General features: G+C 38.2%; 1 long non-coding RNA gene across 1 annotated transcript; it reads right to left on the bottom strand.

Moving 5' to 3' along the window:
* Positions 1–10,983: 10,983 nt before the first annotated feature.
* LOC132424868 (uncharacterized) lies at positions 10,984–22,474 on the bottom strand. The gene is made up of 3 exons (XR_009519292.1): positions 22,425–22,474; positions 13,392–13,432; positions 10,984–11,072 (listed from the first exon to the last, which is right to left on the bottom strand). It is a non-coding gene; the product is annotated as an uncharacterized lncRNA (long non-coding RNA).
* Between the last annotated feature and the right edge of the window lie 4,480 nt (positions 22,475–26,954).

The following is a 26,954-nucleotide window of genomic DNA, read 5'->3' as shown; positions in this document are numbered from 1 at the left end:
GGACTGCTTTCCCTCCTGACTTTCTAGTATCCTCTGTGGTTCCGGCGACCATTTCCCTGGTGGGAGAGCCCCTGGGGAAGGGGCGGGAGACTCCACGCCATCCCCTCCCTCAGATGGGGCCGAGCCCATACTTCTGACTTTATCATGAAATAAAACACATTAAGTACATTCTTTTCATCTTCAAAACACATCTTTAAGTCTTCATCCCTTAATTCTTCTTGTGGGGTGGGTCACTGTTTTTACAGCTCCAACCCCCCTCTCTGTAACTCTTTTTACTACCTACCCTTCACTTGTCTCACCTCCCCTTTTACTGAAGCTGAGGCATCAACTTGCAAAAAACAGAACACAACAAAAACTAAAAGACAGTCAAAAGGAAAATGCTCTCAATGCTGTCAGACACGTTCCTCTCGGCCCTTGTGTGTTGTGGAGACGTCTGGACCCCTCAACTTCTCTCTCACTGGTGGAAAGTGTGATCCTCACAGCACAGCAGAGGCATCAGAATGGAAATATGCTCTTGGAATGAGGAGGATGTATTTCTTCAGAAAAGAATTTGGGGAAATATTTCAGGGCAGGACTGTGACCCCAGAAGGACCAAAGTCCTATAATAGCAGAGGGCATTCAAGTCCAGACCTTGGTGCTTTTCACACCTGACTCAACCACTTGTTCAAGTGTGTCCTTGAGAAAGTTACTTAACTGCTCTAAGTCATAGTTTCCTCATGTGCAAAGTGAGCATAATAACACCCCCCTTACCTCATGGGTTTGTTGAAAAGATTTAGCGAGATCAAGGATGTAGAATGCTTGGCACCATGCCTGGCAGAGAGAAAGAGTCCAATAGATGTGAGCTGAGGTTGGACTATGGTGCTGAATTCATATGCTGGTTGGTGCCTTTTTGCAAGATAACCCTGGAATTCCTGAAGACTTATTTGCACTTTAACACAAGGCGGTGGGACAGAGTGCACTTAGCTTACGTTTCACAGAAGTCGATTTAATATCATTCCTTCATACATAGCAGGTCTACTGCCATGAACCAATATGGTTTTTGAGCTCTATCCCTCTCAGGGTTATTTGGGGACTGAATGAGATAACATAATCAAATTGTTCAGCTGATAGTAGGCTCTCAGGAAATGTGACTTTCTACCCTACAGTTTTTGTCCCGATAAGCAGGGATAACTTAGAAAATCCCATGATTGAGAAAGTTCTTTTCTGTATTTGCTTCATGTCCTCTTTTTAAGAAACCTTTTTGATAAACCAGAGTATCAATGACAGAGATCAATCACTTGGTCAGTAACAGTGACAGATGTATCAGCACTCTGAAGCCTGAAATTCCCCAATTCCCCAATGTGTCAATGTGATTTGCAAGGTGGGGACAACAAGGTTTACACATCATATTATTGTGAGAACTGAATGGGACAATATGTGACAGAAGCATAGAACAGCGCTTGATACATATTAAATTTTATCATAAGTGCTATTATTTTTATGATTAAACTAGTATATTAAAATTTTTAAAACTGTATTTCATTGCCTTGTTCAACCACATTATTCTTCTATAAAGTATTTTAGCACTTATTAGACAGTTTCTGATACATAATTATGTGATTTCTCCATCTACACTTGTTTTACCATATATGGTGTGATAGTTAATTTTATGTTACCTCGGCTAGGCTATGGTACCCACATATTTGCCCAAATGATAATCTAGACGTTGATGTCAAGGTACTTTTTAGATGTGATTAACATTTACCAACAGTCGACTTTAAGTAACGCATATTATCCTCCATAATGGGTGGGCCTCAACCAATGCATTAAAGACCTTAAGAGCAATAACTGAGGTTTCCCCAGCGTAGAAGGAATTCTGCCTCAAGACTGTAGCATCACTTACCACTGGAGTTTCCAGCCCGCTGGCCTGCTGTTTGAATTTTGGACTGAAGACTGAGACACCAACTAATTACCTAAACTTCAAGCCTGCCAGACAGCTAATACATACCAAACCCCACAGTCGTGTGAGCCAATTCCTTAAAATCTCTCTCTCTATTTTTATAACTATCTCTCTATCTCTTTTTTTTTAACATCTTTATTGGAGTATAATTCCTTTACAATGGTGTGTTAGTTTCTGCTTTATAAAAAAGTGAATCAGCTATACATATACATATATCCCCATATTTCCTCCCTCTTGCGTCTCCCTCCCACCCTCCCTATCCCATCCCTCTAGGTGGTCACAAAGCACTGAGCTGATCTCCCTGTGCTATGTGGCTGCTTCCCACTAGCTCTCTATTTTACATATGGTAGTATTTATAAGTCCATGCTACTCTCTCACTTCGTCCCAGCTTACCTTTCCCCCTGCCTGGGTCCTCAAGTCCATTCTCTACGTCTGTGTCTTTATTCCTGTCCTGCCCACAGGTTTTTCAGAACCTTTTTTTTAGATTCCATATATATGTGTTAGCATACTGTATTTGTTTTTCTCTTTCAACTAACTTCACTCTGTATGACAGACTCTAGGTCCATCCACCTCACTAGAATAACTCAATTTCGTTTCTTTGTATGGCTGAGTAATATTCTGTGTATCTATGTGCCACATCTTCTTTACCCACTCATCTGTTGATGGACACAGGTTGCTTCCATGTCCTGGCTATTGTAAACAGAGCTGCAATGAACATTGCGGAACATGTCTCTTTGGGAATTACGGTTTTCTCAGGGTATATGCCCAGTAGTGGGATTGCTGGGTCGTATGGTAGTTCTATGTTTAGTTTTTTAAGGAACCTCCATACTGTTCTGCATAGTGGCTGTATCAATTTACATTCCCACCAACAGTGCAAGAGTGTTCCCTTTTCTCCCCACCCTCTCCAGCATTTATTGCTTGGAGATTTTTTGACGATGGTCATTCTGAATGATGTGAAGTGATACCTCATTGTAGTTTTGACTTGCATTTCTCTAATGATAAGTGATGTTGAGCATCCTTTCATGTGTTTGTTGGCAATCTGTATATCTTCTTTGGAGAAATGTCTATTTAGGTCTTCTGCCCATTTCTGGATTAGGTTGTTTGTTTTTTTGATATTGAGCTGCATGAGCTGCTTGTATATTTTGGAGATTAATCCTTTGTCAGTTGCTTCAATTGCAAATATTTCTCCCATTCTGAGGGTTGCCTTTTTGTCTTGTTTCTGCTTTCCTTTGCTGTGGAAAAGCTTTTAAGTTTCATTAGGTCCCATTTGTTTATTTTTGGTTTTATTTCCATTTCTCTAGGAGGTGGGTCAAAAAGTATCTTGCTGTGATTTATGTCATAGAGTGCTCTGCCTATGTTTTCCTCTAAGAGTTTTATAGTGTCTGGCCTTACATTTAGGTCTTTAATCCATTTTGAGTTTACTTTTGTATATGGTGTTAGGGAATGTTCTAATTTCATTCTTTTACAATTAGCTGTCCAGTTTTCCCAGCACCACTTATTGAAGAGGTTGTCTTTTCTCCATCGTATATTCTTGCCTCCTTTATCAAAGATAAGGTGACTACATGTGCATGGGTTTATCCCTGAGCTTTCTATCCTGTTCCATTGATCTATATTTCTGTTTCTGTGCTTGTACCATACTGTTATGATTACTGTAGCTTTGTAGTATAGTCTGAAGACATGGAGCCTGATTCCTCCAGCTCTCCTTTTCGTTCTCAAGATTGCTGTGGCTATTCAAGGTCTTTTGTGTTTCCACACAAATTGTGGAATTTTTTGCTCTAGTTCTGTGAAAAATGCCAGTGGTAGTTTGATAGGGATTGCATTGAATCTGTAGATTGTTTTGGGTAGTATAGTCATTTTCACATTGTTGATTCTTCCAAGCCAAGAACATGGTATATCTCTCCATCTGTTTGTATCATCTTTAATTTCTTTCATCAGTGTCTTATAGTTTTCTGCATACAGGTCTTTTATCTCCCTAGGTAAGTTTATTCCTAGGTATTTTATCTTTCTGTTGCAATGGTAAATGGGAATGTTTCCTTAATTTCTCTATCAGATTTTTCATCATTACTGTATAGGAATGCAAGAGATTTCTGTGCATTAATTTTTTATCCTGCTACATTACCAAACTCATTGATTAGCTCTAGTAGTTTTATGGTAGCATCTTTAGGATTCTCTATGTAGAGCATCATGTCATCGGCAAACACTGACCGCTTTACTTCTTCTTTTCTGATTTGGATTCCTTTTATTTCCTTTTCTTCTCTGATTGCTGTGGCTAAAACTTCCAAAACAATGCTGAATAATAGTGGTGAGAGTGGACAACCTTGTCTGGTTCCTGATCTTAGAGGAAATGGTTTCAGTTTTTCACCATTGAGAAAGATGTTGGCTGTGGGTTTGTCATATATGGCCTTTATTGTGTTGAGGTAGGTTCCCTGTTTGCCTACTTTCTGGAGGGTTTTTAATCATAAATGGGTGTTGAATTTTGTCAAAAGCTTTTTCTGCATCTACTGAGATGATCATATTTTTTTTCCTTCAGTTTGCTAATATGCTTTATCATATTGATTGATTTGTATATATTGAAGAATCCTTGCATTTCTGGGATAAACCCCACTTGATCATGGTGTATGATCCTTTTAATGTGCTGTTGGATTCTGTTTGCTAGTATTTTGTTGACGATTTTTACATCTACGTTCATCAGTGATATTGACCTGTAGTTTTCTTTCTTGGTGACATCTCTGTCTGCTGGTATCAGGGTGATGGTGGCCTTGTAGAATGAGTTTGGGAGTGTTCCTCCCTCTGTTATATTTTGGAAGAGTTTGAGAAGGATAGGTGTTAGCTCTTCTCTAAATGTTTGATAGAATTCACCTGTGAATTCTATCATGTGGTCCTGGGCTTTTGTTTGTGGAAGATTTTTAATCACATTTTCAACTTCAGTGCTTGTGATTGGTCTGTTCATATTTTCTATTTCTTCCTGGTTCAGTCTCAGAAGGTTGTGCTTTTCTAAGAATTTGTCCATTTCTTCTGGGTTGTCCATGTTATTGGCATATAGTTGCTTCTAGTAATCTCTCATGATCCTTTGTATTTCTGCACTGTCAGTTGTTACTTCTTTTTCATTTCTAATTCTATTGATTTGAGTCTTCTCCCTTTTAATCTTGATGAGTCTGGCTAACGGTTTATCAATTTTTTTTATCTTCTCAAAGAACCCACTTTCAGTTTTATTGATCTTTGCTATCATTTCCTTCATTTCTTTTTCATTTATTTCTGATCTGATCTTTATGATTTCTTTCCTTTGGCTAACTTTGGGGATTTTTTGTTCTTCTTTCTCTAATTGCTTTAGGTGTAAGGTTAGGTTGTTTATTTGAGATGTTTCTTGTTTCTTGAGGGAGGATTGTATTGCTATAAACTTCCCTCTTAGAACTGCTTTTGTTGCATCCCATAGATTTTGGGTCATCGTGTTTTCATTGTCATTTGTCTCTAGGTATTCTTTGATTTCCTCTTTGATTTGTTCAGTGATCTCTTGGTTATTAAGTAGTTTATTGTTTAGTCTCCATGTGTTTGTACTTTTTTCAGATTTTTTCCTGTTATTGATATCTAGTCCCATAGCGCTGTGGTCAGAAAAGATACTTGATACGATTTCAATTTTCTTAAATTTACCAAGGCTTGATTTGTGAACCAAGATATGCTCTATCTTGGAGGAGATCCTTGCTGGGTAGAGTAATCTTCATTGTAGGTTTTTCCCTTTCATCACTTTAAATATGTCTTGACACTCCCTTCTGGCTTGCAGAGTTTCTGCTTTAAGTTCAGCTGTTAACCTTATGGGGATTCCCTTGTATATTATTTGTTACTTTCCCCTTGCTGCTTTTAATACTTTTTCTTTGTATTTAATTTTTGATATTTTGATTTATATATGTCTTGGCGTGTTTCTCCTTGGATTTATCCTGTATGGGACTCTCTGTGCTTCCTGGACTTGACTATTTCCTTTCCCATATTAGGGAAGTTTTCAACTATAATCCCTTCAGATTTTTTTGCAGTCCCTTTCTTTTTCTCTTCTTCTTCTGGGGCCCATATAATTCGAATGTTGGTGCATTTAATGTTGTCCCAGTGGTCTCTGAGACTGTCCTCAATTCTTTTTATTCTTTTTTCTTTATTCTGCTCTGTGGTAGTTTTTCCAATATTTTATCTTCCAGTCAGTTATCCATTCTTCTGCCTCAGTTATTCTGCTATTGATTCCTTCTAGAGAATTTTTAATTTCATTTATTGTGTTGTTCATCATTGTTTGTTTGCTCTTTAGTTCTTCTAGGTCCTTGTTAAATGTTTCTTGTATTTTCCCCATTCTATTTCAAAGATTTTGGATGATCTTTACTTTCATTACTCTGAATTCTTTTTCATTCTCATTACTCTGAATTCTCTGAAATAGGAAAATTCTGCCTATTTCCTCTTCATTTGTTTGGTCTGGTGGGTTTTTACCTTGCTCCTTCATCTGCTCTGTGTTTCTCTGTCTTCTCATTTTGCTTAACTTACTGTGTTTAGGGTCTCCTTTTCAGAGGCTGCAGGTTTGTAATTCCTGTTGTTTTTGGTGTCTGCCTCCAGTTGGTAAGTTTGGTTCAGTGGGTTGTGTAGGCTCTCTGGTGGAGGGGACTGTTCCCTGTGTTCTGGTGGATGAGGCTGGATATTGTCTTTCTGGTGAGCAGGTCGATGCCCAATGGTGTGTTTTGGGGTATCTGTGAACTTTTTATGATTTTAGGCAGCCTCTCTGTTAATGGGTGGGGTTGCTTTCCTGTCTTGCTAGTTGTTTGGCATAGGGTGTCAAGCACTGTAGCTTGCTGGTTGTTGAGTGGAGCTGGGTCTTAGTGCTGAGATGGAGATCTCTGGGAGAGCTTTCATCATTTGATATTACATGGAGCCAGGAGGTCTCTGGTGGACCAATGTCCTGAACTCAGCTCTCCCACGTCAGAGGCAGAGCCCTGACACCCGGCTGGAGCACCAGGACCCTGTCAGCCACATGACTCAGAAGAAAAGGGAGAAATAAATAAAGAAAAAAAGAAATAAAATAAAAAGAAATAGTTATTAAAATAAAAAATAGAAATTATTAAAAGTAAAGAAATTAAAAAGTAATAAAAAAAAAGAAAAAAGAAAGAAAGAAGAGAGCATCCAAACCAAAAAACAAATCCACCAGTGATAACAAGTGCTAAAACTATATTAAAAAAAAAAAAAAAAAAGGATAGACAAAACCCTGGGACAAATGCTAAAAGCAAAGCTATACTGACAAAAATCACACAAAGAAGCTTACACATAGGTGCTCACAAAAGGAGAAGAAGGAAAAAAAAAATCTATATATATATATAAAAAAGAGCAACCAAATCAATAAACAAATCTACCAATGATAATAAACTCGAAATAGTAAACTAAGATAAACATAAAACCAGAAACCAGTCAGTTGCATACAGCAAACCCCAAGCCTACAGTTGCTCCCAAAGTCCACCGTCTTAATTTTGGGATGATTTGTTGTCTATTCAGGTATTCGACAGATGCAGCGTACATCAAGTTGATTGTGGAGATTTAATCTGCTGCTCCTGAGGCTACTGGGAGAGATTTCCCTTTCTCTTCTTTGTTCACACGGCTCCTGGGGTTCAGCTTTGGATTTGGCTCCACCTCTGAATGTAGTTCACCTGAGGGCGTCTGTTCCTGCTCACACAGGAAGGGGTTAAAGCAGCAGCTGATTAGGGGGTCTGGCTCACTCAGGCCAGGGGGAGGGTGGGGTATGGAATGTGGGGCGAGTCTGCAGCTGCAGAACCTGGCATGATGTTGCAACAGCCTGAGGTGCGCCATGTGTTCTCCCAGGAAAGCTGTCCTTGGATCACAGGACCCTGGCAGTGGCGGGCTGCACATGCTCCCAGGAGGGGTGGTGTGGATAGTGACCTGTGCTTGCACACAGGATTCTTGGTGGCTGCAGCAGCAGCCTTAGTGTTTGATGCCTTCTCTGGTGTCCACACTGATAGCCGTGGCTCACACCCATCTCTGGAGCTCATTTAGGTGGTGCTCTGAATCCACTCTCCTCGCGCACCTGGAAACAATGGTCTCTTGTCTCTTAGGCAGGTCCAGACTTTTTCCCGGACTCCCTTCCGGCTAGCAGTGGCACACTAACCCCTTCAGGCTGTGTTCACGCAGCCAACCCTAGTCCTCTCCCTGGGATCTGACCTCCGAAGCCCGAGCGTCAGCTCCCAGCCCCCGCCCGCCCCAACAGGGGAGCAGACAAGCCTCTCAGGCTGGTGAGTGCTGGTCGGCACCGATCCTCTGTGTGGGAATCTCTCCGTTTTGCCCTCTGCACCCCTGTTGCTGTGCTCTCCTCTGTGGTGCTGAAGCTTCACCCCAACCCCCACTCCTCCAGTGAAGGGGCTTCCTAGTGTGCGCAAACTTTTTCTCCTTCACAGCTCCCTCCCAGTGGTGCAGGTCCCATCCCTATTCTTTTGTCTCTGTTTTTTCTTTTTTCTTTTGCCCTACCCAGGTACGTGGGGAGTTTTTTGCCTTTTGGGAAGTCTGAGGTCTTCTGCCAGCATTCATTAGGTGTTCTGTAGGAGTTGTTCCACATGTAGATGTATTGCTGAAGTATTTGTGGGGAGGAAGGTGATCTCCACATCTTACTCCTCTGCCATCTTGAAGGTCTCCCCCTCTCTATCTATCTCTTATTGGTTCTGCTTCTCTGAAGAGCTCTAATTCATATATATGCCCTGTTTCCTTATTTCTTCAATTACGCAGGGTTGGCAAACTATGGCCCATCTGCTCCCTGACACCTGTGTTTGTACATAAGGTTTTACTGGAACATAGCGATGTCCATTCATTTACATATTGTCTGTGGATGATTTTGTACTATAATTGAATAGCAGAATTAAGTAGTTGCAACAGGTAATAATGACCTACAAAGCTAAAATATTTACTATCTGGACCTTATAGAAAATGTTTACTGACACCCGAATTAGAGTGAAAGCTGCATGACATGAGGGGGTATGTCATCTTTTTGTAAGAAAAACTTTGTAGGTCTCAAGTATTGATATGATACCATAAGAACAACTAAGAAAATTATGGGATTTTGTTTCTGGAGAGAAAATGATAAAAAGGTTGATTTCTTTTCAATACTGATCAAGATGTTTATCTGTTTATGGGCAAGTCAGCTAAAGAAAATATTCTGTTGAATGGATAATCCTATTATTTTTCTTGTCATATATCTCCTTCAGGAAACTACAATATTCTATACTACTCAAAATGTAATTTCCATTTAACCTTGTGTTGTTGTCCTTCTAGGAAATAATCCTAAGGCAATAAGCCTAAAATAAACCTTAATATTTCCAATCAGTATGGCAGGCTGAACTGATCTAAGGATCCTCTCTTTTGAGTAAATTCATATAAAAATGTTGGATAAAGAATAACAAAACAAAATATATCTTTAAGATTTAAAGCCAGAAAGAAAAATCACCCAGATGTAGAAACAAAAATCTTACAATCAGAGCACTGAATGGGAGTTAAAACTGAATGACTCTCAGGATCTCAAAACCTAGTCTAAGTTTCAATGCCCACTTGCAGGAAAGTACAGCACTGAGTCTGTGGAACTTATGCTCTTTGAGGAACTAGAATTGGGACTCCCTCCATCAGGCTGAGAGTTGGAAGGGTTTGGAAAACCTCCACAGAAAAACCCTGGGAGGTATTTGAGAAGTGGCCACCTGCCTGTGGTCATGGGTTGGAAAAGAATTACCCCAAAGAAGTCAGAATTTTTACTTTAAACTGTGCACATGTCTCAAATTCTACTAACCAAGTGGGCATGGACATGGCCTGACCTGAGAAATTAACATAAATATTATTTGTAACAGAGGAAATCCATAGGTTTCTGGTTGGAGCAAACAAGAGTCTTCTCAGAGACTTTTTTCAGTGATTATTTCATAAGGATTGAGGTATAAAAGTTGCAATTGCAAACCCTCTTCTCTGCTTACAAAAGATTATATTTATTCTTCAAGGTCCAATCCAAATGTCATTCTATGACTTTCTGTCATATGTAGACCACCTCCTCACTCCCAACATTCTTTACCTATACAAGCTTTTGCTCCCACAGTCCTTTGTTCATACCTTTATACCAGAATTTTCATATTGCATTATATTTACCTTTGTACTCTTTCATCTCTCTTCTAGAGGTGAACTGCTTGAGGACAGGAATCATGCCTTGTTTACATTTGTGTCCTCTGTAGGGAAATTTAAAATAGCTCTTGAAAGTCACAGAAATAATCATTTCCATTAACCTTTGTGAGGGATGCAAAGAAGCAAACAACATTGACATTGATTATTTTATGAATAATAAAATTTAATGAAGAACACTTAAGGTGTTTGGGCATCTAGCAAAAGAAATCAGATAAAAACTGATGTCTGAAAACCATGTTTGATTAATGATAGGAAAAAATAATATAGACAGTAAGTTCCGTAGGATTTCAGAAAATCAGTTTAGCTAGCTCACCGTGAGGGAGTGTTAGAAGGTAAGGATAGAAAATTTGGAAGATTGAGTGGGGCCAGATTATGGATCACTCAGGAATTTGGACTTTAACTTGTAGCTAGTGGATGGGAAACCATGGATGTTTTCTGTGCAGCAGAGTTAACACAAAGATCTGGTCTAGAATTATTTATTTATTTTTTAAAATTTATTCATTTTTGGCTGTGTTGGGTCTTCATTGCTGTACGTGGGCTTTCTCTAGTTGTGGCAAGCGGGGGCAACTCTGTTGAGGTGTTCGGGCTTCTCATTGTGGTGGCTTCTCTTGTTGCAGAGCACAGGCTCTAGGCACGCAGGCTTCAGTAATTGTGGCACGTGGGTTCAGTAGTTGTGGCTTGCAGGCTCAGTAATTGTGGCTTGTGGGCTCTAGAGCGCAGGCTCAGTAGTTGTGGTGCATGGGCTTAGCTGCTCCATGGCATGTGGGATCTTCCTGGACCAGGGCTTGAACCCATGTCCCCTGCATTGGCAGGCAGATTCTTAACCACTGTGCCACCAGGGAAGCCCTGGTCTAGAATTATTAATCTGGCAGTGATGTGTAGGATGAATTGGTTAGGGATAGCAGCCTGAGGTAGAATAGCTTGGATGCAGTAATCTAGGAATGGGTGATAAGAGCTTGGATTGGGCAGTGAGGATGAAGAAAAAAGAGAGAGAGAGAAAAAGAATTTTAGCAGAGACCTCAAACACACTTTTTTATAAAAAAAAATAGAGAATTAAAATGTTAAAATTATTATTGGGAAATCATGATAATGTTAATTCTTCACAGGGCAAGAATACTGTTAGAGATCAAACATATTAAGAAATTTATGAGATATGATGAAATAATTTTCCTTAACACTCTGCATGCTTTAGTAAGTGACAAAATAGATGTTCACAGAGATCAAGTCAAAATTTTTCATAAACATCCGTGTAACATGATTTACCTGATGATTCTTAGCCAGCTATTTTAAAAGAATTCTTTTAGTGGGATAGAGTTCTGAAAATTGGGAAAGTATGGAGGTCACATATGGTTCCATTTCATAAATTCTAGGTTATAGGAAGTTCACATATTGCAAAAGAAACATTTAGAAGCTCTGAACAGAGCAACTAAATTGATTTGTGATGTTATTGTCATTGGTGTTAGATCAGCAACTGTCATAGTCAGGCAGAACTATCATATCATTAGGAAAGAATGCAAAAATCCTGAGTCTATGTAAGGAATATAACATTCACTCTGAGGTAGAAGAACCTCAGGCTTAGCCAAATGGTTGTGGTTTAAGTTAGTATTTAACTTAGCTAGTTCCTTTCTTCCTTTAGTTCATTGCAAAGCTTTAGCTGTATCAAATACTGTTCTTTTTTTCTCTATCAGTTGGGCAATCCAAGAATACCATTCTTAGCCTTGAGTAAGTTCCCAGTCATCTACGGAAGCCAGAGTTCAAAAGCTTTGGTACACTGTCATGAAATTCTATTTTTCTTCCCCTAATATAGTATAGCAATTTAAAACCTTTCTGCACTAATCATTGTCATCATGAGTTAAGAGATCATAATCAGTCTAGAATAGCAGCTCATCTAGTGGGGGAAGTTCTTGGTGTGACACACTCCTTAGTTAGAGTGAGAGCCGTGATGATTCAGCCCATAGTTATTCTCCTCTTGCGTAGGGAGTGAAGAGGGCCTCAGGTAATGCATAGATTTTGGAGTCAGACTGGCCAGAGTCCCAATCAGGTCTAGACCATTTATGAGTCGTGCACTGTGTTAGTTTGCTAGGGCTGCCACAACAAAGCACGATAGCTTGAGCAGCTTAAACAACAGAAATTTATTTTCTCATAGTCCCACTGCTTAGAAGTCCTGGTGCAGGAAGGGGGGGGGGGGCCCTTCCAGGGCCCAAGAGTGGGCTCTTGTCTAACTTGGAAATGAATTGCCTGAGGAGACACATGTACTGATAAAGCAAAAGAAATTGGACAGCAGCAGGGTAAATGAACCCAGGAGAACTGCTCTGCCATGTGGCTCGCAGTCTCAGATTTTATGGTGATGGGTTAGTTTTGGGGCCATCTCAGGCCAATCATCTTGCTTGGCCCATAGTATGACTCACTATCCTTCCTGGTGGCGTGTACATTTCTCAGCCAAAATGGATTCCAGCAAGAAGGACTCTGGGAGGTTGGTCGTCTCCTCCCTCTTTTGGCCCCTCCCAAATTCTGCAGGTTGGTTTTCAACAGCAGCACCTTGTTCCTTATTAGGACCTCCTGCTGTTAGACAGCTCAGGCAAGTGGGCTTGGCCAAGGTGGGTGGTTTTGGTCAGCAGTTCCCTAACAGTCCAAGGACAAGGTGGTCAGAGCTGGCTTCTCTGAGGCCTCTTTCCTTGGCTTATAGATGGTCATCTTCCTGTGTCTTCATATGGTCTTCCCTCTAAAACTATCTGTGTCCAAATTTCCTCTTATAAAGACCACAGTCATATTGGATTAGAGCCACGCTCATGCTTTCATTTTAATTTGATCACCATTTTAAAGGTCCTATCCCCAAATGCTGAGGTTCTAGGAGTTAAAATTTTAACATATGAATTTAGAGGGGACACAATTCAGCTCATTATATATACCCTCAGGCAAATCACTTAGCCATTCTGTGACTTGTTTATTTGGAATAAACTTTAGTTGCAGTCAAGTCTGAAGAATTGCAGTTATTGATTGTGAGGTAAAGACCATGCCTGATATACTCAAAACAGAGATCACTGTTCCTGCATAAGTGTATTCATAGCAATCTTTTTTTTCACCTTTAAAACTAAGTTGTTGTTACTGTTGTTTTAATAACACTAGGCTTATGTGACATATTGATATTCAAGATAACAATTTTTTAAAAATCTGTGTTTCTCAGAGGAACTGCCAAATCTAGCATATTACAAATACAGAGATATTTATCCAGGCTGAAGTATAAAGATGGGAAACTTATTTAGAATTCACATACCTGGAAGCTGCTGCTGGTATGGCACTGAGTCCCATCTTTCCCTGTATAATGATATTTACTGGTTACTTCATTCCTTCTTTACCTTTAACTTCCACATCAAAATAATCACTAGATCCATCAGCATCTACTTGCTAAATATCCTGATACTATATTCTTTCGTCTCCATCTTCATTGCCCCCAACATGGTTCAAGTCTCCAGCAATTTTTTTGTGGCTGGAGTATTTGGTCCAGACTGTTGCAATAGCTTTCTCAATGTTTTTTACTCCTTCCATCTTGCCCTGTCAAACATCTAAACATTACTGATAGGCTAATCTTTAAAAGTGCAAATGAGACTACATTTCCAATGTCTTCGTAATCTATCAATTGTTTGGTACTATATATAGCAGTTTATCAGAAACTTTTTTAGACTGGGACAAAAATTGAGGATAAAGTTCAATATGTGAAGCAATAACTAATGCTATCAGAGGTTATCCCGTAGGTAACACTGGAGTGATTGCCCCTTGCCATTCTTTTTTGTTGTGTGTGTGTGTGTGTGTGTGTTATGAATCATCTTTTTATTGACAAGAAAAATGAGGCTCAGAAAGATTAATTAATGTACTTAGGGTCATGTAAGTAAGTGGCTGGGCCAGGATTTGAACCAAGCCCTCCTGACTCCCCTGAATTACACTGCATGGGGATTAGAGCCAGGAAAGGTGACATGATGAATTTATAATCTTATCTATCTATTTATTTGAAGTATAATTGATTTACAATATAGTGTTACTTTCACGTGTATAGCACAGTGATTCAATTATACATATGTGTATATATGTGTATATATATATATATATATATATATATATATATATATATATATATATATATATATATTCCTTTTCAGATTCTTTTCCCTTATAGGTTATTACAAAATATTGAGTATAGTTCCCTGTGCTATACAGTAGATCCTTGTCGGTTATCTATTTTATATATAGTAGTGTGTATATGTTAATCCCAAACTCCTAATTTAACCCGCCCTCCCCTGACCTTCCCCCCCTTTGGTAACCATAAGTTTGTTTCTATGTCTGTGAGTCTATTTCTGTTTTGTAAATAAGTTCACTTGTATCATTTTTTTAGATTCCACATATGAGCAATATCACCTGATATTTATCTCTCTTTGTTTGGCTTACTGCCATTCTGCCCTTTTATCTCACACTAATACCTGATCAGCCTAGGCCAGCACTGGCTCAGAGAATCAAGTCCAAGATCCTTGTCAGGATCTTCAATAACAGTGACTGAGATTCCTCAAGCCAGGCTGTGCCTCCCCTCCAATGGTTTGGAAATCTCTGGCATTCCCCTTGTCCCCTCTTGGAATTTCCTTCCTCTCCTTGTTCCTGGAAACATGCCACGAGCAGATAACTACCTTCCTGCCTTGCCATAGCGTTTCAATGGTACCTTTCACACCACAGATCACACCAAGCTCTAACGATTTGCTTGCCTGTCAGTCTCCCTCCTCGCCGAAGGTCTCCTCCATGGTGTTTACTTCACCCTGATGTCTCTAATGCATTCAGTAATGCTGATGCAATAACCACTTTAGATGAAAAACTCAGAAAGTAAGGATGAGAGATACTTCCTGTACCTAAATGTTTTTAATTTTCACCCTGTCTATGGATAGCTTCATGAAGAAAACACAATAAAGGAAGGAGAGAAAGAAAGCAAGAAACAAGCCTGGCAATGGAATAGGAAGAGTGAGGGAAAGGGAGGACTCCCCCTGAAGCCCACCCCAGGCTTCACCCACTGCACATCACCAAGCCTGCACCCCGAAAGCCACGGTGCAGGCATCCCAATTCCACTCACAACAAGTATGCTGACCATTATGCTGTGTTCCTCATATCTTGCTCCATTTGAGAAGGTACCCTGCTCCAGATCTCTTCCCTTTTTCCTTCCTATTTTTGTCTCAATTCTGAATCGCGCCTAATCAAGCTCAGTCACTGAGAACCATACCTGCTATGGCAGCTCACCCATCACTCCAGAGAAGCCTCTGCCAGAAACTCCAAGAGAGTGGCTGGGAAGGGAGGGAATGAGGGAGAGAAAACGGAAGTAGATTATAGATTACATGAAAGAAAAGGGCTAAAAAGTCAAGGAAGAAGGACAAAAAGCAAGGAAAAAATGAAAAAGAAGGGGGGAAAAAAGGAGAGGAGAAGACAAAAGGCAAGGAAGAGGGAAATTCAACCATTTCATGGAGTGGATCTGCCATTCCTCTTTGCCTGCAAATTGTAATATTGCATGCTCTCCTATTTCTATTTCGATTATTCACTTAAATCCCATTCAGCATAAGAGCTGAAAGACTATTCCTTAAATGTCCCATAAGAATAGCTTTGATTCTGCACTTTTTGGAGAAATCACAACATCGTGACTCAAATGAACTTGACTAAAATTGTTCCAAACAAGAATTATTATTACAAAGTTCTTGGCTGTGAAAATGACAAAGGGAGTTTAGTCCAAACAAGGGTTTACTGGGAAAACCACACCCTTCTAATGCCTCTGAAACGAAAGGACACAGAAACTATGATGATAAGACAGGCCACACAACTTTTCATGGCAGGTGGTTACCCAAAAGCTTAACAAATAAGAACAGTCTAGAACAGCTAGTCACAATGGGGTTCCTCGTATGCAAAAAAAAAGAAAAGAAAAGATTTTAAGGACATTTTGCCAATTCTTCAGCCCTGGGTCAGAGTATTTAGATAATCACATGGTGAATAAAGTTCATATTTTCTGGTAAAATTTTAAAGAGGGTGTCAAAAGAAATTTTTCTTAATGATCCAGACATTTACCTTCCCCAATACATCTCCCACTTAATAAAGTTATTATCCCCACACTGCTACGTTTCAGACAGAACTGACTGAGCAGATATTTATGTATAAGGAGAGGGACCTAAACTTAAACACTCCAACAAATCAAATTTTTATCTATTCCACAGGTGGCTTTTTCAGACTCACAGACATAAAAAACAAATTCATGGTTACCAAAGGGGAAGGGGGAGGGATAAAATAGGAGTTTGGGATTAGCAGATACAGACTATAAATTAGCTAAACAACAAAGTCCTACACTATAGCACAGGGAACTATATTCAATACCCTGCAATAAGCCATAATGGAAAAGAAAATGAAGAACTATATATATATATATATATACACACACACACACACACACACACACACATATATATTACTGAATCACTTTTCTGTACACCAGAAACCAACACAACATTGTAAATCAACTATACATCAATAAAAAACAAAAAACAAAAAAACAAATATAGTTTTGTGGTCACAGTTTCAGCAAATGTGTATTAAGCACAAACGATATAATAAACCCTATGCTGGGAGGCAGAGAGAGTAGCCCTCTCTGAGACAACTAGAATAAAGTTCAAGTGTTGTCATTATTCCTTTTACTCCACTAGAGAACCTATGTTTTAAGAATCTGAAGTTTTTGTAATCAAGATCGATTTTACATTTAAGATTGGGCAAACACTCTCGAGTGCTTCTTAGAAAAACATTATCTTTAGCCTCCTGCCTAAGTCAACCCCCTGACTACCCAGCTGAAACGGCCTTTTCTTCAGTACTGGCAAATGTTCTGCATGCAACTTGATAACAATTTGAGGAGTCTACAGTTTTGCTGCGGGAGGTACAAGATACTTCCAGTCACACATAAACAGGCTTTGAGGGCAGCTTCTTATTTGCCTGTTGTTGTAGAAGTTCTCTTAACTGAGCTCTATTTAACAAACTCATCAGATTAGTGATTTCTCTCCACCCTCTTTGTAAATCATGCGGACTGATAGCCATAGTTCACAGCTCTTGGCTCTTCCGTAACATTTCTGTTTGTGCCTTTGCATTGTTATCTTACAACGCTTGCTCTCAACTGCGTTTGTGCCAAATGCACTTGTTTCTGTAACTAAGTAGGGTGTAAAGCAATAAAATATGAGCCCAGAAGGAGAGTTACACTGAAAGCTACACTGAATACTTTGGAAAGTCTTGGAATACTTGGAAGAGGAGGGTCACTACAAATACTTCTGTTAAATTAGGTGTGGGTAAAATGATTGTAAAAGATCGGGAGAAATTATAAACATCTAGAAGGATTCTGGATTCAGAATACTTCACACATCTCCGTAATTTCAGCCTCACTTTAAAGGAACCAAAACTGAGAAATCATAGATGATGGATGCGTTATGGGTGTGAGTCTATGAGAAGGACTAGGTGGAATTTTAATCAGTTGACCATGCATAACAAAAAGGCATGGGTCTACAAGAAAAAGACTGGAGAATAAATGTACATTTATGAAATAGAAATAAATAGTTAGAGGTAAGCATGCATCACTTTTGTGATTCCCTCTTTATAGGGCTTCTTCAGTGAACCACCCAACTACAGATACAATTACTCCCACAGTAAAATGTGGGAGTGACAGATGTTAAGTCTGTGGTACATGCAGCAAAAAGCACACTGGTTTCTACTCTCATCTCGACCACTTTGAGCAAGACACTCACTCTCAAAATTTTGATTTCCGTTTGCAAAATGCGAAAAACAATACCTGTCTTGCTTATTTCACAGGGTTTTGTTTTGTTTTTTAAGAATCAAATGAAGTAATAAATGAAAATATTTTATAAATTTTAAAACGCAAAAAATAAGGCAAATAGATCTAATAGTAGGGGGTATGTCTTGTACAACTTTGTATTCTGAAAAAGCCCATAGAGAGTTAAAACAATAAGCCTTTAATGAACAAGTTAATAAAAGAATGGACCCATTTTTCTGCCACAGGGCTGCACATGGAAACATAGTGTTTGCGACATGGTATCAGGTTGGCTTGATGGACATTTTAGAATCTGTCCTCATTGTGGCCATTTGGGGCAATTTCTATAGATGAGGTACGTACCAGCCCTCTTGTATAGGTTTATGTGGTACTTGATAGGTGTTTATTTATTTATTTTTTTTGTTAGGTGTTTATTGAATAGTATTTATTCAGAGTCAATTAATGAATGAGTGAATGAATGGAAATGTTTAGACCCTTTTTTGTCACTCTTTTTTTCTCACAACTTACTCCATCAAAGCAATAGGAATTGGTGGTTGTTCAGTTAATATAGTAGGCATTCAAAATGTTTGTTGAATGAATAAAGAAATAAATGTGTAAATGCAACGTATGAACATGGAGATAAGCCTGCCTCTTTTTTCCAGCTTTCTTGAGATATAATGGACATATAAAATTGTGTAAATTAAAGGTGTACAATGCACTGATTTGATACACATACACTGCAATATGATTACCACTGTAGCATTAGCTAACCCTCCATCATATCACATAATCACCTTTTTTTTTTTTTTTCTGGTGAGAACATTTCAGGTCTACTCTCTTAGCAACTTTCAAGTTTATACTAGAATAACGTGAAGTATAATCACAATGCTGTGTGTTAGATCCCTAGAACTTATTCTTCTAACTGCAGAGTTGTACTCTGACCAACATTTCCCCGTTTCCACATATATATACATATATATGTATATACATGAATCTTCTTTATCCATTTATCTGTTTATCTGTTGATGGATACTTTAGTTGTTTTTATATCTTGGTTATTGTGAATAATGAATGATCATGAGAGTGCAGATATGTCCTTGGCATCCCGTTGTCCTTTCCTTTGGATATATACTCAGAAGTGGGATTGCTGGATCATATGGTAGTTCTATTTTTAATTTTTTAAGGAACCTTCATACTGTTTTCCATAGTGGCTACACTAATTTACATTCCTACTAACAGTGCACAAGCATTCCTTTTTCTCTGCATCCTCACCAACACTTGTTACTTTTTGTGTGGTTTTTTTTTCTTTTTTTTGGTACGCGGGCCTCTCACTGTTGTGGTCTCTCCCGTTGCGGAGCACAGGCTCCAGACGCGCAGGCTCAGCGGCCATGGCTCACGGGCCCAGCCGCTCCACGGCCCATGGGATCTTCCCAGACCAGGGCACGAACCCACATCCCCTGCATTGGCAGGCGGACTCTCAACCACTGCGCCACCAGGGAAGCCCACCTTTTGTGTTTTTGATGATAGCCATTCTAACAGGTGCTACGTCATTGTGGTTTTGACTTTCATTTCCCTGATTATTAGTGATGTTGAACATCTTTTCATGTGCCTATTGGTCAACTGTATGTCTTCTTTGGAAAAATGTCTATTCAGTTCCTCCATCCATTTTTTAATTGGATTTTATTGTTGTTGGGGTTTGGGGTTTTATTGTTGTTGTCATTATTGTTATTGGGTTGTATAAGTTCTTTATTTTATTTTTGATATAATTCCTTATCAGATGTATGGTTGGCAAATACCTTCTCCCATTCTGTAATTTGCCTTATCATTTCACTGATGATTTCCTTTGCTGTGAAGAAGCTTTTTTAATTTGACATAGTCCCGCTTATTTATTTTTGCCTTTGTTGCCTGTGCTTTTGGTGTCACAACCAAAATTTTATTGCCGAGATCAATGTAAAGGAGCTGTCCCCTATCTTTATTACTAGGAGTTTTAAATTTCAGGTCTTTGTTTAAGTCATTAATCCATTTTAAGTTAATTTTTGTGAGTGGTATAACTACTACTGCAGGCAGTTATTCAGTTTTCCTAATACTATTTATTTATTTATTTTACTGCTGAACTTATTTTTTTTTAACTTTTTATTTTATGTTGGAGTATAGCTGACTAACAATGTTGTGATAGTTTCAGATGCACAGCAAAATGACTCAGCCATACGTATGCATGTATCCATTCTCCCCCAGACTCCCCTCCCATTCAGGCTGCACACACACACACACACACACACACACACAGATGGCATCTATAGAATGAATTCCTAGAGGTAGAACTGCTGGTTTAAAAGGGTTTTGCACCAGAAGGCAGAGAACTAGCTTATTGTATTTATTTTTTTGTGTTTTAACGATGTTTGAGAATATCAGCCCTATCCAGAAAAATAATCAATGGGTTTCTTTTTCCTTTAAAGTTAAAATTGGATATTAAAGGCACTTGGCTTTAAGATGGGATAATACTAGACAACTAGGCTCAGCTCTGTACATTAGAACTTTCTGATTTTCAACATAAGAAAGACTTTAAGAAAAATTTGAAAAACTTCCTGGAATAAGAATATCAGGAGACCATCTTACTCTCTTTGGAGAATTTACCTTAGACATGACAGAACTGGTAGAAATGTGTTTCTTTCAGATGCATTTCATGTGCATTCTTTTGCTTTGGATGGGCTTTTTTCTTTTTCTTTGCAAAGAAAATTGTTATTATTGATTTTCCTTAACTCTCCCTCTCTCCTTATTTTTGTAATGCTTTAAAATGATTGAAATTATGAGGAAATTTATAAATTTCACCTATTCAACAGAGAAGAAATATTCATACATGGGAACACTAATATGTATTGACAAATACAACTGATCAACAGCTAATGGTATGATTTCCACTTTGATTGAGTGAAAATAGCTACAAACATGTTAACAATCTGAGTTAAAATTGGTACAAAAACTAATCCTTCTCTAAACACAATAATAAGTCCTTGGTAGAATTCACGTGGGAGATTTTCTTAAAATTAATTTATAAGGAATAGTTTTTGGAGGGATTAGCCTAGAGTTCTGTCCACAAAAATAGAGGGAAAAAAATCAATACAGAGCTATTTCATCCAAAACTGTTGGCTAAAGAGATAAATTGTCATTTGCTTATATCAGTTGTTCTCAGCCCTGATTGCATATTAAAATCAAGAGATTTTTAAAAAATACAAATGTTCACCTGGACCACTTAAATCAGAATCTCTGGCTGAGGGAGGGGAGTGGCAGATATCCACATTTTAAAAATCTTTGCTGGTGATTCTAATATGAATCAAGTTTCAGAACTGCTGGTTTCAGAAAGATAAGGAACAGAAATTTAGAATGAAACTCTTCCTGGTATCAGGACACCAAAGTGAGGTGAGACAGATCACCTCTCGTTGTATGCTGATTTACAAAGGAAAGCCTCCAAGAATCTATTACATTTTTCTGGAAGCTTCAACAAATTCAAGAATATAAAGATGGAACAGAGAAGATTTAAGGAGAACGTTATGGTGGAGACCTCTTCGGAGAGAGCTGATGCTATGCTGGCGTCTTCATTTCCCTTCTGTAAAGGAGGCATGGTGAGTGCTCCCTTTTGCTTCAAACATAGAGAAAGGGGTTACACTCAGAGAGCTTGAGATACTGTCCTGCCATCAGGAGACACAAGACTGCTGTCTGATTCGTGCGTAAGAAAGCTTTATCAAGCATAGATTGGAATCTGTTTTCTACCAGCCAACTGCTCTGTTGGTGGAATCAACAGTGTTATAGTTCGGGAATCACCCTGCCTCTCAGAGTTTGTCAAGGAAAGGGGGACATCAGTGTTTCCCTGTTGGAGAAAGGCAGTGACATAGGAGAGGGATCCTGCATGATTCCTGATCAACACGGTTGACAGGAGACGTGAGCCAAACTCAGCAGAAAGAGGTTGAAGGGTGTATCCTCAGATAGAAAGTGGGAGTGGCAGGTGTTCACTTTCCATAGAGCTGTAATCCCCTGGGTCAGCATAAGAGCAGAAATCTCAAAGAGCTCACAAAAGCCACCCATGAGAGGAAGAGTCAGCCAAAATTATCTTCCAGGATGACATTTTAACCAGCTGCCAGAGAGAAGGCATGAAGCACTCCAGCTCAAGTAAAGATCAGTCTATTCTTTGTCCTCATTTCCCTTCTGCTACAGCAGGACTGAAGAGTAGAAGAGTTAGCAAAAGAGCGGTAAGTGAGCAGGAAGAGGAGGGGGTAAAGCTGTCCACGCCCCCTTTCCCACTGCAGGTTGACATCCCGAAGCCTGCCCAAGCTGGGGGAGAAGAGTACAGTGTTAAATGGACATTGGAGTTGGATTAGCAGGCACACTCGCCCTACGATCCCTCAACTTGTAAGAGCACAGCAGAAAGTAAAGACTGAGTTTTAGTCACCTGACATATTCTAATTAATGATTTTAGTCTTGACATGACTTACTCACCCTTTTACCTACGAGACTCCCTGTGCCCTTGATCCCAAATGTCTTCTTGCTTCTTAATCTGTGGCTTCCATGCTAGAGCTTCTTCATCTGTATCTTGCTTACTTGTATTTGACATCTAGTAGCTGATCTCTTCTCAACTCTCTCTTAAGAACAGTAATTTCTCATTTGCTTCCCACTCTGATGAGCATAAATAATTCCCAGTGACCCCCATGAATACCCAAGTCTTCACCCTGTGCACTGCCAGCCTTCACCTGCAGCGAGGCATGTCTCATCATGGAATAAAACAGAACAGTTAATTAGGGATTTTACTTTCCAACTTGTTTGGTTAACATCTGGAGGTGTAGGCAAACAACAAAGAGCAACACAGTGTATAAAGCTCATTAGTGAGGCATAACAGTACCCAACAGAATGGAGCTAGAGTAAACTGTGAGCTCATCCAAATTACAGAGTTGCAAATATAGTTTTATTTGCATTTGATGAATTGTGTGTTAGTAATGCACTGTAAATCATGGGACCTATAAGGGTGGTGTAATTTTTGTTAAAGCTACACACAAATTTGGGCACCTTAACTTATAGCTATTTACTTTGCTTTTAAAATGGAACAAAAAGTAGGTTTCAAAATGATAAAAACAGTCTGATCAATTTCTTGTTAAGGATTTGAATTTTGACAAAGTAGGGAACTCAGAAAATTATTGCAAAGATGACTTTTATATCCCTGATAATGTAATTCTTTAGTACTGGAAATTACCTTCTTTTTAGCTGCTATGCTCTTTTCCAGTCTCTCTCACAAATTACTTTGGATTGGCTTTCTAAGCCAGTCTAGTATGAAACCTCTAGGGAAGGCTCAGTTGCAATATATAAAGCAGCAGTTTTGGTTCATTATTGCATTTTTCCTTCCTAGAATATAGAATACTATTAATAGAGGCATATAGGGTGTCACATGTTTCTATGTTAATGAGAAAATTGGTAATGGTGACATTTAGTTAATTCACACAATCATTATTAAAAGTACACACAATTTAAAGTAATGAGGTATAGATTAACCTCCTTAACTGCCTTTCCATGAGTAAGATGATTCTTGTATTCCTGCCATTTTTGTTCATTAATTTATTCAACAATTATTTATTGATTGTCTAGAATGTGTCAGGCTTGGTGCTAGAGATATAAAGTAGGATAAGATACCATCCTGTGCCTGCTCCACAATCTTGATGTATTTGCAGAGAAAGGCTAATAAAAGATAATTTCAGTAGATAAGTGTTACAACAAGTGTGCACCAACGCCAGTGATGAAACTAAAAGAGGCACAATTAATTCATTGGGAGGATTTGAGAGGGGAATGTTTCAGAGAGGAGAAGATCTTTGAATTAATTTCCCAAATTAGAATAGGTATTCTAAGGCCACTCTGAGAATGGTGAAGGAAGGCGGTTTTGTGCGAAAATACTTGGGCATGAAGCAGCTTGGCACCTTCAGGAAGCTGTCAGTCATTTGATATGACAAGAGTGTAGGGTATGAGCAACGAAGTCCCAGGAAGTACACTGACAAATGAAGACAAGTCCTAGATCACAGAGTACAATCACTCTCCATATCTGTGGGTTCTGCATCCACAGATTCAATCAACCAAGGATCAAAAATACTTTTTAAAATCCTAGAAATTTCCAAAACCCAAAATATGAATTGGCTATGCATTGGTGACTATTTACACAGCATTCATAGTGTATTAGGTGTGATAAGTAATCTAGAGATAACTTAAAGTATATGGGAGGATATGTGTAGGTTATCTGCAAATACTACATCACTTTATATAAGAGACTCGGGCATCCACAGATTTTCGTATCTATGGGAGGTCCTGGAATGAATCCCCCACGGATACTTAGGGACAACTGTACCTTGCAAGTATGCTGTAGAATTTGGTGTTCACTCTGTAGGCAATGGGAAGCTATTAGAATACATTTATAAGGAAAATAGCATTGTCAGTTTTGTGGTTTTAGACAGCTTATTCTGGCAGCCATTTGAAGGATTAGTTAAAAACTCAAACTTGAATCTTTCAAATCTGTGACCATTTAACCTATAGGTTCAGAGGGTCTGTTAAACTCCTACAACTGCATACAAAATTTGTGTACCTATATACTATTTCTGGGGAGAAGGCCCATAACATACATTTGACTTTCAGTCACTGAAAGAGGATGATATTGAAGGCTGGGAAGTAGGATGACCAACTTATCCCAGTTTGCCTGGGACTCTTCTGGTTTTAGTACCAAGAGTATTGCATCTGGGAAAGCTCTAAATTCCAAGCAAACTGTGATACATAATCACCTTACTAAGAAGTCAGAAGACTGTGGCAATAGTCCCTGTAAAAGGAAATGAGAACTTCAGTTAGAGGAGAAGGAATGACCTTGAGCAGTATAAGCTACAGAACCGAGTGGCTAATGGGTTTAAAGTATTGGAGAAAGGATGAGCTGAGGATAAAACCTATGTATCTAGCTCTAGTTACTATATTTATCTGGTTGCCATAAAAGAAAGTGTGTGTGGGGTGTGTGTGTGTGTGTGTGTAAGGATGACTTCCATTTTGAACATGTTGATAATAAGTACTTATGAGGTTCTGATGGACATGCCTGATAGGAAGTTGGATATGTAGATTTAAAGTTGTAGAAAATATATCTAGGATGGATATGTAATTTGTAAGCCATTACATTATAAGTATTAATTGAAATTTGAATAAGCCTATTCAAAGTACTGTAAGCAGATTACCAAGAGAAACTTCACTCTAAGAAACTAAGGGAAGAAAGACTGTGATTTTTATTTATAAATTTAAAGTTTTAAATATTTTCATGGAAATATTAATGTAAACAGAAAGAAATTTGAATATAAAAATTGAAAAGGAGGAAATGAAATATTACTTGAAGCTTGTATAATTATACACTTAGAAATTATTTGAACATATGATTGAAGACAAGAAGAGAATTTAATAAGCTGGCTAGATACAAAATATACACAGAAACCAATAGTTTCTGTTTATATGAACAATAAAGAGAAGATTTAATGGAAAAAGACAATCATCTACAATAGCGAGAATGAGAGTTAATATTAAATGCTATTATTGATGAATACTGAACGTTATTATGTGCTAGGTACTCTTCTAAGGCTTTCATAGGCCTACTGCATTTAATCCTCAAAACAACTGTACTTTACAGATGAGACAATGGATGCAAAGAGAGTTTAAGGAACTTGCTTGTGTTTATACAATTAATAAGTGACAGACCTACATTTTAAGTGTAGGGAGTCTTAATCCATAGGCTGTGGTTTTAACTGTTATACTATGTAGTTAGTACCCTTAAGAAAGAAAAGTAGTAAGGTAATACTCAGGAATATACTCAACAAGAAAGGCCCAAAATCTGTATAAAGGAAATGTTAACATGCTATCAATGGAGAAAGGAAGTGTTGGACAAATAGACTTGGATGGAAAAAAATATAAAAATACAAGTTCTCCCTAAACTGATCTATAAATATAACTTGATTCCAATATAAATAACAATAATTTTTCCTGTGAAACTAGTTTTAAAATTCATATAAAATTTTTAAAAGGAAAAACTTCAGAAATGAAGAGTATTGTTAAAGGGATAGCCCATCAGATATTTTAAAACTATTAAACTTTTCAACAATTAAAAAAAGGCAGCACTGGCACATAAGCAGACAGATAAATGGAATTCCAGAAATAAATAAGTGCATAAGGATTCACTATATAGTAAAGGTGGCATTATATAATATATATCATCTATCAGTGGAGGAGAAGATGGATGATTCAATAAATGGTTCTTGAACAAGAGGGAAGTCATCTGGAAAAAAATGAATTCATATCTTATCACTTAAAACAAGAGAATTTGAGAAAATTGAAGAGTCCACTGTCAAAATACTAAAGCATAAAATTAATAGAGAAAGAAATTATTTTATAATCCCAGTGTATGAGAGACCTTTATGTGTATGACACAAATGCAAAGGCCATAAGAAATTATGCTGATCTGCAAATCAGTATGATACGTCACATTAACAAAATGAGAAATAAAAATCATATATCATCTCAGTAGATGCAGAAAAAACGTTTGACAAAATTCAACATCCATTTATGAAAAAAACTCTCAACAAACTGAATAGAGAGGGAATGTAACTTAACACAATAAAGGCCATATATGACAAACCCACAGTTAACATAACTAGTTCAATGGTGAAAAGCCTAATGTCTTTCTTCTAAGATCAGGAACAAGACAAGGATGTCTACTCTCACCACTGTTATTCAACATGGTTTGAATGTCCTAGATGGACCAATTAAGCAAGAAAAAGAGCTCAAATGTATCCAAATCAGAAAGAAAGAAGTAAAACTGTCATTATTTACAGATGACATGATACTATATATAAGAAAATCCCTAAAGACTCCAACAAAAAACTATTATAATTAATAAGTGAATTCAGTAAAGTTGTAGGAGGCAAAATTAATATACAGAAATATGTTGTGTTTCTATACACTAATAACAAATAT

This window comes from Delphinus delphis, chromosome 1 (genome assembly GCF_949987515.2).
Source record: "Delphinus delphis chromosome 1, mDelDel1.2, whole genome shotgun sequence".
Classification (NCBI taxonomy): domain Eukaryota; kingdom Metazoa; phylum Chordata; class Mammalia; order Artiodactyla; family Delphinidae; genus Delphinus; species Delphinus delphis.
Note: the sequence above shows the minus strand (reverse complement) of the source record. Positions and strands in the feature narration are given on the sequence as shown.